This window comes from Myxocyprinus asiaticus, chromosome 33 (assembly GCF_019703515.2).
Source record: "Myxocyprinus asiaticus isolate MX2 ecotype Aquarium Trade chromosome 33, UBuf_Myxa_2, whole genome shotgun sequence".
Lineage (NCBI taxonomy): Eukaryota > Metazoa > Chordata > Actinopteri > Cypriniformes > Catostomidae > Myxocyprinus > Myxocyprinus asiaticus.
Genome location: NC_059376.1, coordinates 27203186 through 27216259, shown reverse-complemented (window position 1 = coordinate 27216259; position 13074 = coordinate 27203186). Strand labels below are relative to the sequence as shown.

The 13074-nt window shown below is 37.0% G+C and overlaps 1 pseudogene; it reads right to left on the bottom strand.

Annotated features, from left to right (window-relative positions):
- Positions 1-3: 3 nt before the first annotated feature.
- Positions 4-4626, bottom strand: LOC127424060 (LHFPL tetraspan subfamily member 3 protein-like; annotated as a pseudogene).
- Positions 4627-13074: the final 8448 nt, after the last annotated feature.

The following is a 13074-nucleotide window of genomic DNA, read 5'->3' as shown; positions in this document are numbered from 1 at the left end:
ACCTCACCCGTTGTTTCCCTCCTCAACCTCTGCAAGCAGTTTGTCTTGTCAGTTGCCCAGAGTGAAGGCGAGTAGGGAAAGTAGCCCTGCGTCCAAGATGCTGATAATGGCTAATATGTAAGCTCAGCGCACAGTGCAGTTCCCCAGTGCGTATTTGTCAGTCCTGTCGCACATATTTGCTTTACCTCTGGCACATTCCACCCATCACCACCAACGCAGCTAGAACAACAAGTGCAAAGGTTCATTTTAAAAATTTAAAAAGCTTTACTTTGACTGCCCATTAAACAGCAGACATGACATTATTTTTAAGGTAATACATGAAGGTAAGTAAATACACTGTGCATTCGGCGACAGTAAGTTGAAAGTTGTGCCACTGTGACTGGTCTGTGTTTATCGAAATTCGAAGCACTGCCCCCAGTGGCTGAAGCTGGATGTGTTGTTGATCGAATGGGCACATGTGAGCTCCAGTTTTCAATTGAAATGTCCACAAAGTTTTGCCTAAAGTGAGTTATGTTTTAGTTATAATAATGTATCATTTATGTAATAACCATCATGTGAACACATTTACTTCCTGATTTCCATGAGGCCAGAACCCATGTCTTGGAGGTTGTTCACAAAACACACTATCAATATCAATAGGGTAATCACATTTGAATTGATGAAAATTTTTGTAATTGGGAATGGGGCTTGTCAGAAATTCGTCAGAATGTGGTCGATTACAGAGTATATGAACATTCGGAAGCAACACGCCAATTTCCTGTGTGATGATGTTGAAATGAAATCATAAACCCAGTTTTGGTGTCGTGATTTTGGAGAATATTTATTTTAGTTTATTGCATGCAGGCTTGGGGAGTAACGGATTACTTGTAACGACGTCAGGTAATCAGGATACAAAATTGGGTAAGTGTAATCCATTAGTTACATTAAAAAAAACATCGTAATCAGATTAAAATTACATTTTCAATAAATTGGGATTACAGTCAGGATTACAAATTTAATTTCTTACAAAAGAAATAGTGAATTTTCATAAAGTGATACAGCTGTTTGTTAAAATTAATCTGATTACGGTTACATATATGAATAAAATTACGTTACTTGGATTACACATTTATCGCTAAAACAATAATATTAATTAAGTAGAATGTATTTTAAAATGTTCCTATGTTGGTACATTTATGTGTGTTGCTGTGTCAGCTAATGAACATGCGCTCTAACAAACAACCATGATATATCGAAGAGGCGATGGCAGATGAGTGAGCTGTGTTACTATGGACGCAGCGGAGTGTAGTTGTTTATTCAAATTGAAAACGAAAGTCAAGCGTTTCAAGTTTTCATGTGCTCACAATCAATCTCAGCGATCGCTTTGTCAGCGTGCTCCCACTCCTGGCGGGAGGAGAGAGGTACGCAAGGCCTGGCCGGCGACAAATCCTTCTCTGCGCATCCCTCGTGTATCCCTCTGCAGCTGCCGCGGGAGGAGAGGGGATCGGCTTCGACAGAGGGATATATCTCCCACAAGGTGGAAACATTAGCGGAACAGCGTCTTGAAGAAGATGTCGCTAAGCAAACGGCTCTTTTATGTTCTTTATGTATTCTACACAATAAAACACAAACACAACGCTGTAGCGTTGCAGATGCGCAAGTGATAAAGGATGCTCGGTTCGTCCGAGCACAAGCAGGGAGGTAGAAATAATCCAATCACTGTCAAGTTGTGTAAACACACAAGCTGCACATGTACACACACAAACAAACATACTGTACATGCACACATACACATGCATGATGCTGAACACAAGCAAACATGTATATGCACACTGAAAAGAAACAACAATTATTTAAATACACAATGGTTTTACTATCAAATCTGTTTGCAAGTGTGTTTACAGAAAGGTTTTCAGTTCATTAGTATTCTTTGTCTGTCTTTCACACCAACACAAACACAGGTAAACAAGCATACTGTACACACATGCCACACACAGTTAAGAAGGTTGTAGATAGCGGACACACACACCTGAAGATATTACTACAGTATATTTGAGATAAGAAAGTTGTTGCATTTTTAGAAATACATTGGATCTCTTTAGCCAAGTTGCTGTCTTTGTCATGTTGCTGTAATTGTGTTATTGTTTTCAGTCAATATTAAATTACTAAAAGAGCTGTTAGTGTCACGTTTGTATTTTTTGCAGGCTTGACTGGTTTTACAAAGTGACTTCAAAGTAAAGTATTTAGTAATCTGATTAATTTTCCCTTGAAGTAATCAGTAAAGTAATCCAATTACAATTTTAGAGAAGTAATCTGTAACTTACCCAACACTGGTCGGGAGCGCCCTCAGCACTCTGCTCTCAAGGCAAACTGCTTCATCGCGATGGCCATGGAAGAACATGCATTATTTTCTTGGAAATTTCGACATTATTCGCTCTTTAATAGAGAAAAGCGAAACAAAATTAAAGTTCAGTGGAATTTATGCCTTCCAGCTGTGAAGATGCTCTCATTATCCAAGGACTTGAGAATTTAGTAATAAGAGCCACACAGAAATTACATTAGCTAGGTTAGCTAAAATTAGTTAATATTAAAATGTGTTAAAATGAGTTAACCTTAGTGCTCAGAGCAATCCGTGGCCCTCAACATTTGGTGAGAGCAGGAATAGCTGCAAATACTGAAACGATTTGTGCATCATTGCTGGTACGGCATAGAAATCCCCTGGTTTGCATGGTTGCAAATGCAAACTGTACTATATTAGCCAGGACGTCCTGTATCTTGTTCCGTTCGGTATTGAAGCTGAAAAAACCTCCCCCGGGTGAACGGTACTTAGACCTTCATCATTTAAGAAAAAAAAAAAAGTTTTGAATACAACAACAATACAAAATCAACTGAAAAAAATTGAAAACCTGCTATGACTTTCTCTCCTTTTTCTCCTCTCATGATTTTGCATCCCTGATCATTATTAACAAATCCAAACTGTACACATAAATACCAAATTAATTGAAAATGTGTTTTAAGTTCTTAGGAAAGAAAGTTCAATGAAGAATTTATCTGATTTTGACCAATTATTGTTGAGAACAGTTCAAATGTCTGGGTGAGGGAGACATTCTGGCAAATGTAACATGTTCAACATGTATAGGAATTAAGAATTTGTAATTGAAAAGACACACTAAAAGTTAAATCTGTTTTGATCTATTCTTTAAAACTAGATTTTGTTTTCTTTTTGGAAACAAAACTTTTTCCCCCTTTAAAATCCTCCTTAAACAGAAACATAAACATAGAAATCAGCCATAAACTGTTAGCTGGTGATGTTTGACTTTGGATCATCAGCAAGCAGAGGAAAGACACTCTCCAGCATTTAATTATGACAATAATAACGATGATGATGATGATGATGATGATGATGATAACGTGTGATCTACAGTACCTGTTGAATACAGTCTAAAGTTTATGAATAGTGCAGATTACAATTGCCTGTACATGCTAACTGCAATACATGGTAGAATTACACTTTGCAGTGTTTTTGAATCTGAGGTATATCCTGTCAGATTTAGTTTAATGTTAACCAAGACATAATTCAGTGCATCTGTTCTATTTGCTTTATGAGAAATTGTCTTTTTCTGTAGCAGACAGAGAACTCATTGTTGAACTCGTTGTTCTATATTAACAGCTCATTTTCTGTTTTCTTGGTAGGGTGCAGTGTACATGTTTCTTCTCCTTAGATATAATAACAGCTACAACAGTACTCTTAATGTTACTCAAACATGTTCTGTTTGCATTCAAGGCATAATTTAAAGTTTTAGAGATCATATTGATTTGATCTTGATTTTATTTACATATGTGCCCACCCCCAAGTCTTAATAATATTCTGGTACCTAGATTTGTGTGAGCTCTTTTTCAGTCTAAATTTATGGGATTTTTTTCTCCCCTTTCTTGTCCACCAGATGTAATTGTGTGAGTCTCATCTCTCAGAAGAGTAAAATTACATTTCTCCTCAACAAGTTGCACATTTTGAGGTATCGTTTATGTCCGTACAACAAATGGTGCAGGACAAGTTACATGCCAAACTTGACTACTTAGGGTTAGGAGTTTATTCAAATCCCCAACCCTTAGCATGAGCAATAAAAGTAGTGATAGGCTTCCTTTAGCAAATATCACTAGCTAACACTGAGGTAAATCCCTGGCTTGATTGGCTGTAGTTGTATGGTATATGTATTATGACAGATAATTGTGTAACAACAGCACTTTGCCCACATGTCTGCATCCATGCATATATCTTTGCAGAAAAAAAAGGTCCAGGCAGACAATGGTGGCCATGATAAGGAGCAATGAGGTACCTACAAAAAACATAGCAGCCCTGAAAGCCCCAGAGGGGATCGAGCCGAAGTAAAACACACTGCCTTTGCAGACCAGTTTGGAAGTGATAGTGTTTCCAATACAGTAGTGAAAGAGCCCCAAGTATCCAGCCTGTGGGGTGTTAACATTGTCACCAATCCAGTAGGGCTGGATGAAGACTACCACACTAATGACGGTGAAGCATAAAGTGAAAATGGCCCAAAGGACACCTATGGCTCTCATGTTTCTCACATAATTGGTGTGGTAGATTTTGGCAGCCTCTTAGGCTGGCAGCACCTTGTCAATCCCCATTTTTAGATCAATTTACTGGATCAATCCAGCAAAGTTATAAATCTGGAAATTTAGGATGAAACACACACACACACAATTCTAAAACTAGACAATATCAGGCCTTCATCTGTGAGATCTCATTGTAAGCAGTCAAAGTTAAGTTAGAAGAATTGTACTTAACAATTTCCTAGAAGAAATATGGTTCTCTTCTATGACAAATTTCGCTAATGGTTATAATCCAGTACCACGGACAGCTCCTGTCATATTTCAGTCACTTGTCATTGTGGTCGATTGGTGTTCTTCATGGAAGTTCAGTGATGTTTTTAAGTCCAACGACAGGTGTGACCATCACTGGCTAAACAGTATCAGAAACTTAGTAGTTGCCAACAAAGGTGTCAGTTCTTTAATTATTAATGGTAATTTAAGCAGAGGAATAAGGTGACAATAACCTGTTCTCTTAGATACTGTTATCAGATACACTTGTTACTCAGCAAAATATAACAGTCTGTGTTAGAGTTACTAGTAAAACAACTGACTTCTAGGCATGTCTTGAACTCTGGTGGTTTAGTATATTGTAGTCATTAAACCTGGCCTTATGAGAATGTGACTAGTATAGGTCACTTTTGTTATCGCTGGTCAAGTTATGCAAAGGAACTGATATACAGTATAACCACAGTTTGTTCAATGCTGTGAATAAGTGGACCCCTGACATCTGAACTGGAATAAGCGTAACAATGAGAGCTCTTTTATTTATATCTAGTATGTGCTCAGTGGCTCTTGCTGCCCCTCCCAATCCTAAGGGCATTATCATCAACCTGGTAAGATTATTAAAATATATTCAACTGGCTTATCACAGAATGTTTTTATGAGACATAGATCGTTATATACAGTTGAAGTCAGAGGTTTACATACACCTCAGCCAAATACATTTCAACTTACTGACATTTAATTGTAGAAAACATTTCCTGTTTTAGGGTCAGTTAGGATCACTACTTTATTTTAAGAATGTGAAATGTCAGAATAATAGTAGATAGAAAGACACATTTCAGCTTTGATTTCTTTCTTTACATTCTCAGTGGGTCAGAAGTTCACATACACTTTGTTAGTATTTGGTAGTATTGCCTTTAAATTGTTTAACTTGGGTCAAACGTTGTGGGTAGCCTTCCACAAGCTTCTCACAATAAGTTGCTGGAATTTTGGCCCATTCCTCCAGACAGAACTGGTGTAACCGAGTCAGGTTTGTAAGCCTCCTTGCTCGCACATGTCTTTTCATTTCTGCCCGCAAATTTTCTAACGGATTGCGGTCGGAGCTTTGTGATGGCCACTCCAATACCTTGACTTTGTTGTCCTTGAGCCATTTTGCCACAGCTTTGGAGGTATGCTTGGGGTCATTGTCCATTTGGAAGACCCATTTGCGAACCAGCTTTAATTTCCTAGCTGATGTCTTGAGATGTTGCTTCAATATATCCACATAATTTTCCTTCCTCATGATGCCATCTATTTTGTGAAGTGCACCAGTCCCTCCTGCTGCAAAGCACCCCAACAACATGATTCTGCCACCCCCATGCTTCACGGTTGGGATGGTGTTCTTCGGCTTGCAAGCCTCACCCTTTTTCCTCCAAACATAATGATGGTCATTATGGCCAAACAGTTCAATTTTTGTTTCATCAGACCAGAGGACATTTCTCCAAAAAGTAAGATCTTTGTCCCCATGTGCACTTGCAAACTGTAGTCTGGCTTTTTTATGGTGGTTTTGGAGCAGTGGCTTCTTCCTTGCTGAGCAGCCTTTCAGGTTTTGTCGATATAGGACTTGTTTTACTGTGATATAGATACTTGTCTACCTGTTTCCTCCAGCATCTTCACAAGGTCCTTTGCTGTTGTTCTGGGATTGATTTGCACACCAAGCTATGTTCATCTCTAGGAGACAGAACGCGTCTCCTTCCTGAGCACTGTGATGGCTGCGTGGTCCCATGGTGTTTATACTTGCATACTATTGTTTGTACAGATGAACGTGGCACCTTCAGGCATTTGGAAATTGCTCCCAAGGATGAACCAGACTTGCAGAAGTCCACAATTTTTTTTCTGAGGTCTTGGCTGATTTCTATTGATTTTACCATGATGTCAAGCAAAGAGTTCCTGAGTTTGAAGGTAGGCCTTAAAATACATCCAGAAGTGCACCTCCAATCAGAAGCTAATTGGCTAATTGCCTAAAGGATTGACATCATTTTCTGGAATTTTCCAAGCTGCTTAAAGGCACAGTTAACTTAGTGTATGTAAACTTCTGACCCACTGGAATTGTGATATAGTCGATTAAAAGTGAAACAATCTGTCTGTAAACAATGGTTGGAAAAATGACTTGTGTCATGCACAAAGTAGATGTCCTAAACGACTTGCCAAAACTATAGTTTGCTAATATGAAATCTGTGGAGTGGTTGAAAAAATTAGTTTTAATGACTTCAGCTTATGTGTATGTAAACTTCTGACTTCAACTGTATGTAGCCTACCATAACTCTTTAAGGTGCAATTTCTGCTCTTTATATTTAAGATTCACAGGCTCCCAGCTAGACACTACTTTTTTTGTACACTTCCAGTCTAAGTTTGGACACACGATTGAATTTACGTATTTATTGATCTTAAATCCTTTTGATCAAAAGGCTTATGCTTAAATAATTGAAATTAGTTTTTTTTTTGTTTTTTTTGCCCACTGTTTTTCCACCAGATGAAATTTGTATTGGAAAGTCCGATCTCTCAGAAGAGTAAAGTTACACCTCTCCTCAACAAGTTGTACATTTTGAGGTATCATTCATGTCCGTACCACAAATGGCACAGAAATGGTACCAATTATGTGCCAATGTTTACTAGGGTTAGGAGTTTGTTCAAATCCTTAACCCAATGTATGAGCAATAAATAGTAGCGATGCTTGCCTTATTATTCATTTTGTAGACAAACAGTTTAGGTCACATATTGAACCATAGTAGCCATGTCTCTTCACCTTTAAGCAAAGACCATGGTCATGTGAAATGCTGTTCAAACAGCCAGAACTATATGCGCTGATAAGAGTGACTAAAGGCAATGTGCTTTTTTCAAGTGTTTAAAAGAAAGACCGCACAGTGATATCACCACTCATTCATGCGTATGTACCTCAGTATGTCCCTTTAATCATCTAGTTGGCATAAAAAACAATATAACAGGGCTCTCTCAAACAATGCTCACACAAAGCAAAGCTCAAGTTTGTAAATTGGCCAGAATAGCCAAATGTTTTATTCAATTACAAAACCAATATGCGATGACACCCTACTTGATATATTCCTAGAGACTTTCTATATAACAATGTTGTTTCTTTGTGCCCACAGAGTCTGTTTGGCTCATACTATCATTTCCCTTGTGAGAATGGTTTGAAGTTTGAAGCTGATTGGTCCATTGGAGGAATCATCACCAACACTAACTTTGGCACCTGTGTAGATCCAAATGATTCTAACTAGGACCCAGTCCACTGAACATGCTGGCTGCCTCCTTGTAAATGAAATGGCTCAAATGTTTATTGAGATTAATATAAAGACCTGAAAACACATTCTTGCATCCTCTTAAAATACAAATTGTTATAGATGTAAAGGTTAGAAATAGTAGCATATATAGTATGTAATAGCACAGAATAGATATTTTAGCGGAACACATTCACTTAAGCACATGTCTGAAATATTAAAAACATAAAATACTGTTAAGCCAAAATAGACATTCACCTTTTACCTCTTTTCTGATATGAAGGGTCTGTCTTTGGCCTGTTTCAGTGTAACAGTATGATGTATGTGTCATTCAAGTTACTGTTATGTACAGCAAAAATTGTATTCTATAAATAAAAATCATATTATTACATCACCAGCTCAGGAAAGAATTTTGTTTTTAGTTTAGTTCTGAAAACAACCTCCACCAGGAAAAAGAGAAAGAATAAGACAGATATCATTGCTAAAAACAACAACAACAACACACACACACGCATGCATGCACGCACGCACGCACACACAAACACACACACATAAAACAAAGAAAACGTTACATTTATTGCTGTTTGGAATTTATTGCTCCAAAGGGATTTTGTCACACAAGACAACAAATAAGACTGCACACTGATCTTTGCAGTCCGTGATGTGAAACCATTGCTTTGTGGGTCATAAATTACAAAATATCAAAGAGACACCAAGCTTAATCTGTAAACAGAACCCTTGTGCAATACACAATGCTGCAATAACAATGCAACGTCTGTGAAACAGCAATATATTTAATAGTGCTAAAAAATCATCTTTACATACATTAAAGGGATAGTTCACCCTATAATGAAAATTCTCATCATTTACTCATGCTCATGCCATCCCAAATGTGTATGACTTTCTTTCTTCTGCAGAACACAGACAAAGATTTTTAGAACATTTTTCAGCTCTGTAGGTCCTCACAATGCAAGTGAATGGTGGCCAGAACTTTGAAGGTCCAAAAAGCACATAAAGGCAGCATAAAATTAATCCATAAAATCCGTGTCTTCAGAAGTGATATGATAGGTGTGGGTGAGAAACAGCTCAATATTTAAGTCCTTTTTTAAATATAAATCTTCACTTTCACTTCCACTTTCTTCTTTTGATTTTAGTGATTCACATACTTTGTGCATATCATCACCTGCTGGGCAGGAAGGAGAAGTTATGGTGAAAATGAACATAAATATTGATCTGTTTCTCACCCACACCTATCATATTGTTTCAGAAGACATGGATTAAATGACTGAAATTGTAGATATTACTTACATGCTGCCTTTATGTCTTTTCTGATGCTTCAAAGTTCAGGCCACCATTCACTTGCATTGTGAGGACCTACAGATCTGAGATATTCTTCTAAAAATATTTGTTTGCGTTATGCAGAAGAAAGAAAGTCATACATATCTGGGATGGCATGAGGGTGAGGAAGTGATGAGAGAATTTTCATTTTTGGGTAAACTATTTCTTTAACAGCTCAGCATCTAAAGGCTTAGAAGAACTTGAAAATATTATAAATTAAAACATTTATCATAAAAGCCTGAATTATGCAATAAAACCTTTTAAACATAATGCCCACACCACATTTTCCAGCATTGTTCCTTGGTGGATTATGGAGAACTTTTGTCGTATTGCAGGTTTCTGTGCACATTAATATAAGCAAGGACCTCAGTATACATTCGTAAATCTATTAACCTAACACTCAATGATGAGAGTTTTCAAATGCAAATCTTGCATTGTAGTTTCAAGGCAACTAAATCACTCACACTCTTGTATTTGCAGCAAAATCATTGGCATCAATGATCATAGGCTGATTTTTCAGTAAGCAGTGAGGGGCCTCACCACCAGATGGCTGCCTCCTATCAGAACACACACACACACACACACACTCACACACACACACTCACACACACTAAACAATAAAATGAAACAGCAGTAAGCATGCCAAATGAGTTATTCTCATGCACACGGTATTATAAATGAACACACCAGCAGAGATAAAATGAGGATATGTGTTAACAGATGGCCTGGAAGAAACAAACCTCCACTCTCACCCAATTTCTTATATTAATGTTTTTTCCAGCAGCTGATTCTTGAGCTTCACAGGCCTCAACTAAAACTTCGATACTTATTTTGAGAAATCTTGAGAAACCTCTGTAAATCTCGCAATATTCTGGTGGCTCACCTCAAAGTAACACATTTTCTGCTTAGATTATCTGTCGCAGGTGCATATCAATTTTTTTCAACATATAATAAAACCAAGAGACTATGTCGTCTGTTTGCTAAAGCTGACATGAGGTAATGGATGAGAGATATTACAAGACTCGGCCTCAAATTTGATGAATATGAATCCTGGGCTTTGTCATTTTACATATGCAACATGATTGATCTTGTTTACTTTGCAGCCGCCGCTTCTCTACGCTCTTCAATTTGCCTTTGTGTTCATAGACGCACATAATCTAGAATATTTGATTAGCGTTTGTGACTGCTGGATAATGAGGTAACATCAAACTGTCTGTGGAGGTGTCCTAATTAGCTTACAACTTACTTCATTTTATCGCATTGTTATGGTGTGCTAAATGTAAAATAAAGAGAGTTACAAAAACACCCCAATTTTTACAACTAAAGATGCAAATTCTGCAGTGCATATAACTTTCATACAACTCTCTGAATTTTACAAGAAGTCATACTGGATTTCTGAAAAAGAAGAAGAAAAAAAGCTCAAACCATTGTTTGTCTGTTTCTTCGTTTTTCCATTGCATACTGAACACATGAGCAACAGCAAAAATGTACAGTAGGCCTACAACAATTTGCAACGTTGTTGTCAGTAGGATACAGTCTTGCAAACAGTGTGCTCTGGTTGTATTATCAGCATTTTGGCAAATGTAGTTGGTCATCAGAGTATTTCACGAATATAAAAAATTGGCTTGAAAAATATGCAGAAATAGTATGAATAGTATTGCAGTATGTAGTTGCAAACATGGCATTGTGCACTGTTTTTTCACTGCGGCCATGTATCATTGTTTAAATGTGTCGGCTATCATACTATTTTCAATTCTTGAAATAATGATGTAGTTAGCTAGGTAGCACCCACTGAAGGAGAAGGTGCAGACAATAGTTTACTGTGCTAAACTGGAGGCAAATCCAAGATGGTAGTGTATAGTTCCAAACTTTACAGAGTATTTACAGAGTATTATTTCATTAAAGGCTGGGTATGTCGTCACTAGCATCTACAGGTCAAATGCAATAATACTGATGGTCAGCTTGACATGCAGTATGTACATAACTTCAAACTGTGCAACAAATGTTAGGCCTGCCTATCTGTTACATTATTGCCTGCCTAATGTGACTGTACTAAGAAGCACCCCTCCAACCCAATGCTGGCCTTTTCAGCAGGGCATTGACAACCTCAAATCAAACCTCCAGATTATTTTCATCAGAGCCATGCTTTACAGACTGATTATAGAACAAGTTTGGGAACAGCCAGTCCATTCTGTGGCCTACCCATGCAGGAGAGTGCCCACTTGGGCTGCAACTAACAATTATTTTGATAATCGACTAATCTAACAATTATTGGAATGATTAATTGACTATTCAGGCAATTATTGCATTGATTAATAAACATATCTTAACCAACAATTCAGTTTGTGTCTTGAGTTAAAAGGCTGTATTAAACATGTGCCTACTGACTATAAAGAAATAGCCTAAGCATGAATGCTTTTTTCTTCTTCCCCAAAATACCTTTATATGACCTTCACTGAATTAATGTCCAGGTAAAAATACTTTTATAAAAACTTAATGAAGTTAAATTCAGTAAAAATACACTGCAAATAATCCTATTCTTAATGAGTGTTCTGTCTTATTTTCCAGTAAAAGATCTACATCCTTAAAATAAAATTCTCATTTACCTGAGAAGCAACACTGCATATGATATTTTGAACTGTTTTCAGAGAATGTATCTTTCGTATAAGTGTATTTTGTCTTACTGCACTAGAAGATTTTTGTTCCACTTGATTTTCACTTGTTTATACTAAAAAAAAAAAAAAAAAAAAAAAAAAAAGACTTTCTGAAAGCTAATCTTAATAATTTGTGCAGTGTAGCTCCTCAAGTAACTTGTTTTAAATGATTTTTGGAAATTTTTATTGGGAAAAAAAACTAATTAAAAACTTTTTGCAGTGCACAATAGGCTCACCCAAACACCTTTTTGTTCACTTGATTTTGTTCCAACTCATGGAAGCAGATCTGACCTCACAGAGGTCCTTATTAACAGAACTTAAAGGATACATTACAGTTAAGGAAATAACGCTGGGGTGTTTCCTTTTTTAGATAGATAGATAGATAGATAGATAATTTATTTGTCCTCAAAGAGGAAATTTGTTTCCACCGTGGGTGCGTAGAAAGCATAAACACAACAACACCATACATATTAACCATCAAAACAATCACAAACATAGAGGAAAAAAAACATGCAAGGTTTGCTCCTGTGGAATGGCAGCTCCCCTTTATTTCATAACAACATTGATTCTGCATTTTACTTACTTTACTAACTTTTACTTTTATAAACAGTAGTATTTTTGTATAATTTTTAGATACTTTGCTATCCACATAATTTTTCCATTTTTGAAAAGTTTGGAGTGTGTCTGGACCAGTGGTGTAGTCCAACCAAAAAAAGTGGTTTACTGTCCAGTCCCTGTTCGTCTGACCAGGGGGTGTAAATGGGTCATTCCTACAATTCGGTGACATTCCAGCTTTGAAATGTTTGAAAAATAAAACATACTTTTACAAGTTTCTTCATGTTTCATCATTACAGGGACATATTAAAGATTGTATAAGTCATACTGGTCAAGCTAAATTACTAAAAAATTCAGATGCCCATCCAGTTAAATGGGCAGCATCAGGGTGGACAATAACGGTGTGGACATTCAGTGGATAAATGAGCCATTACATGGTC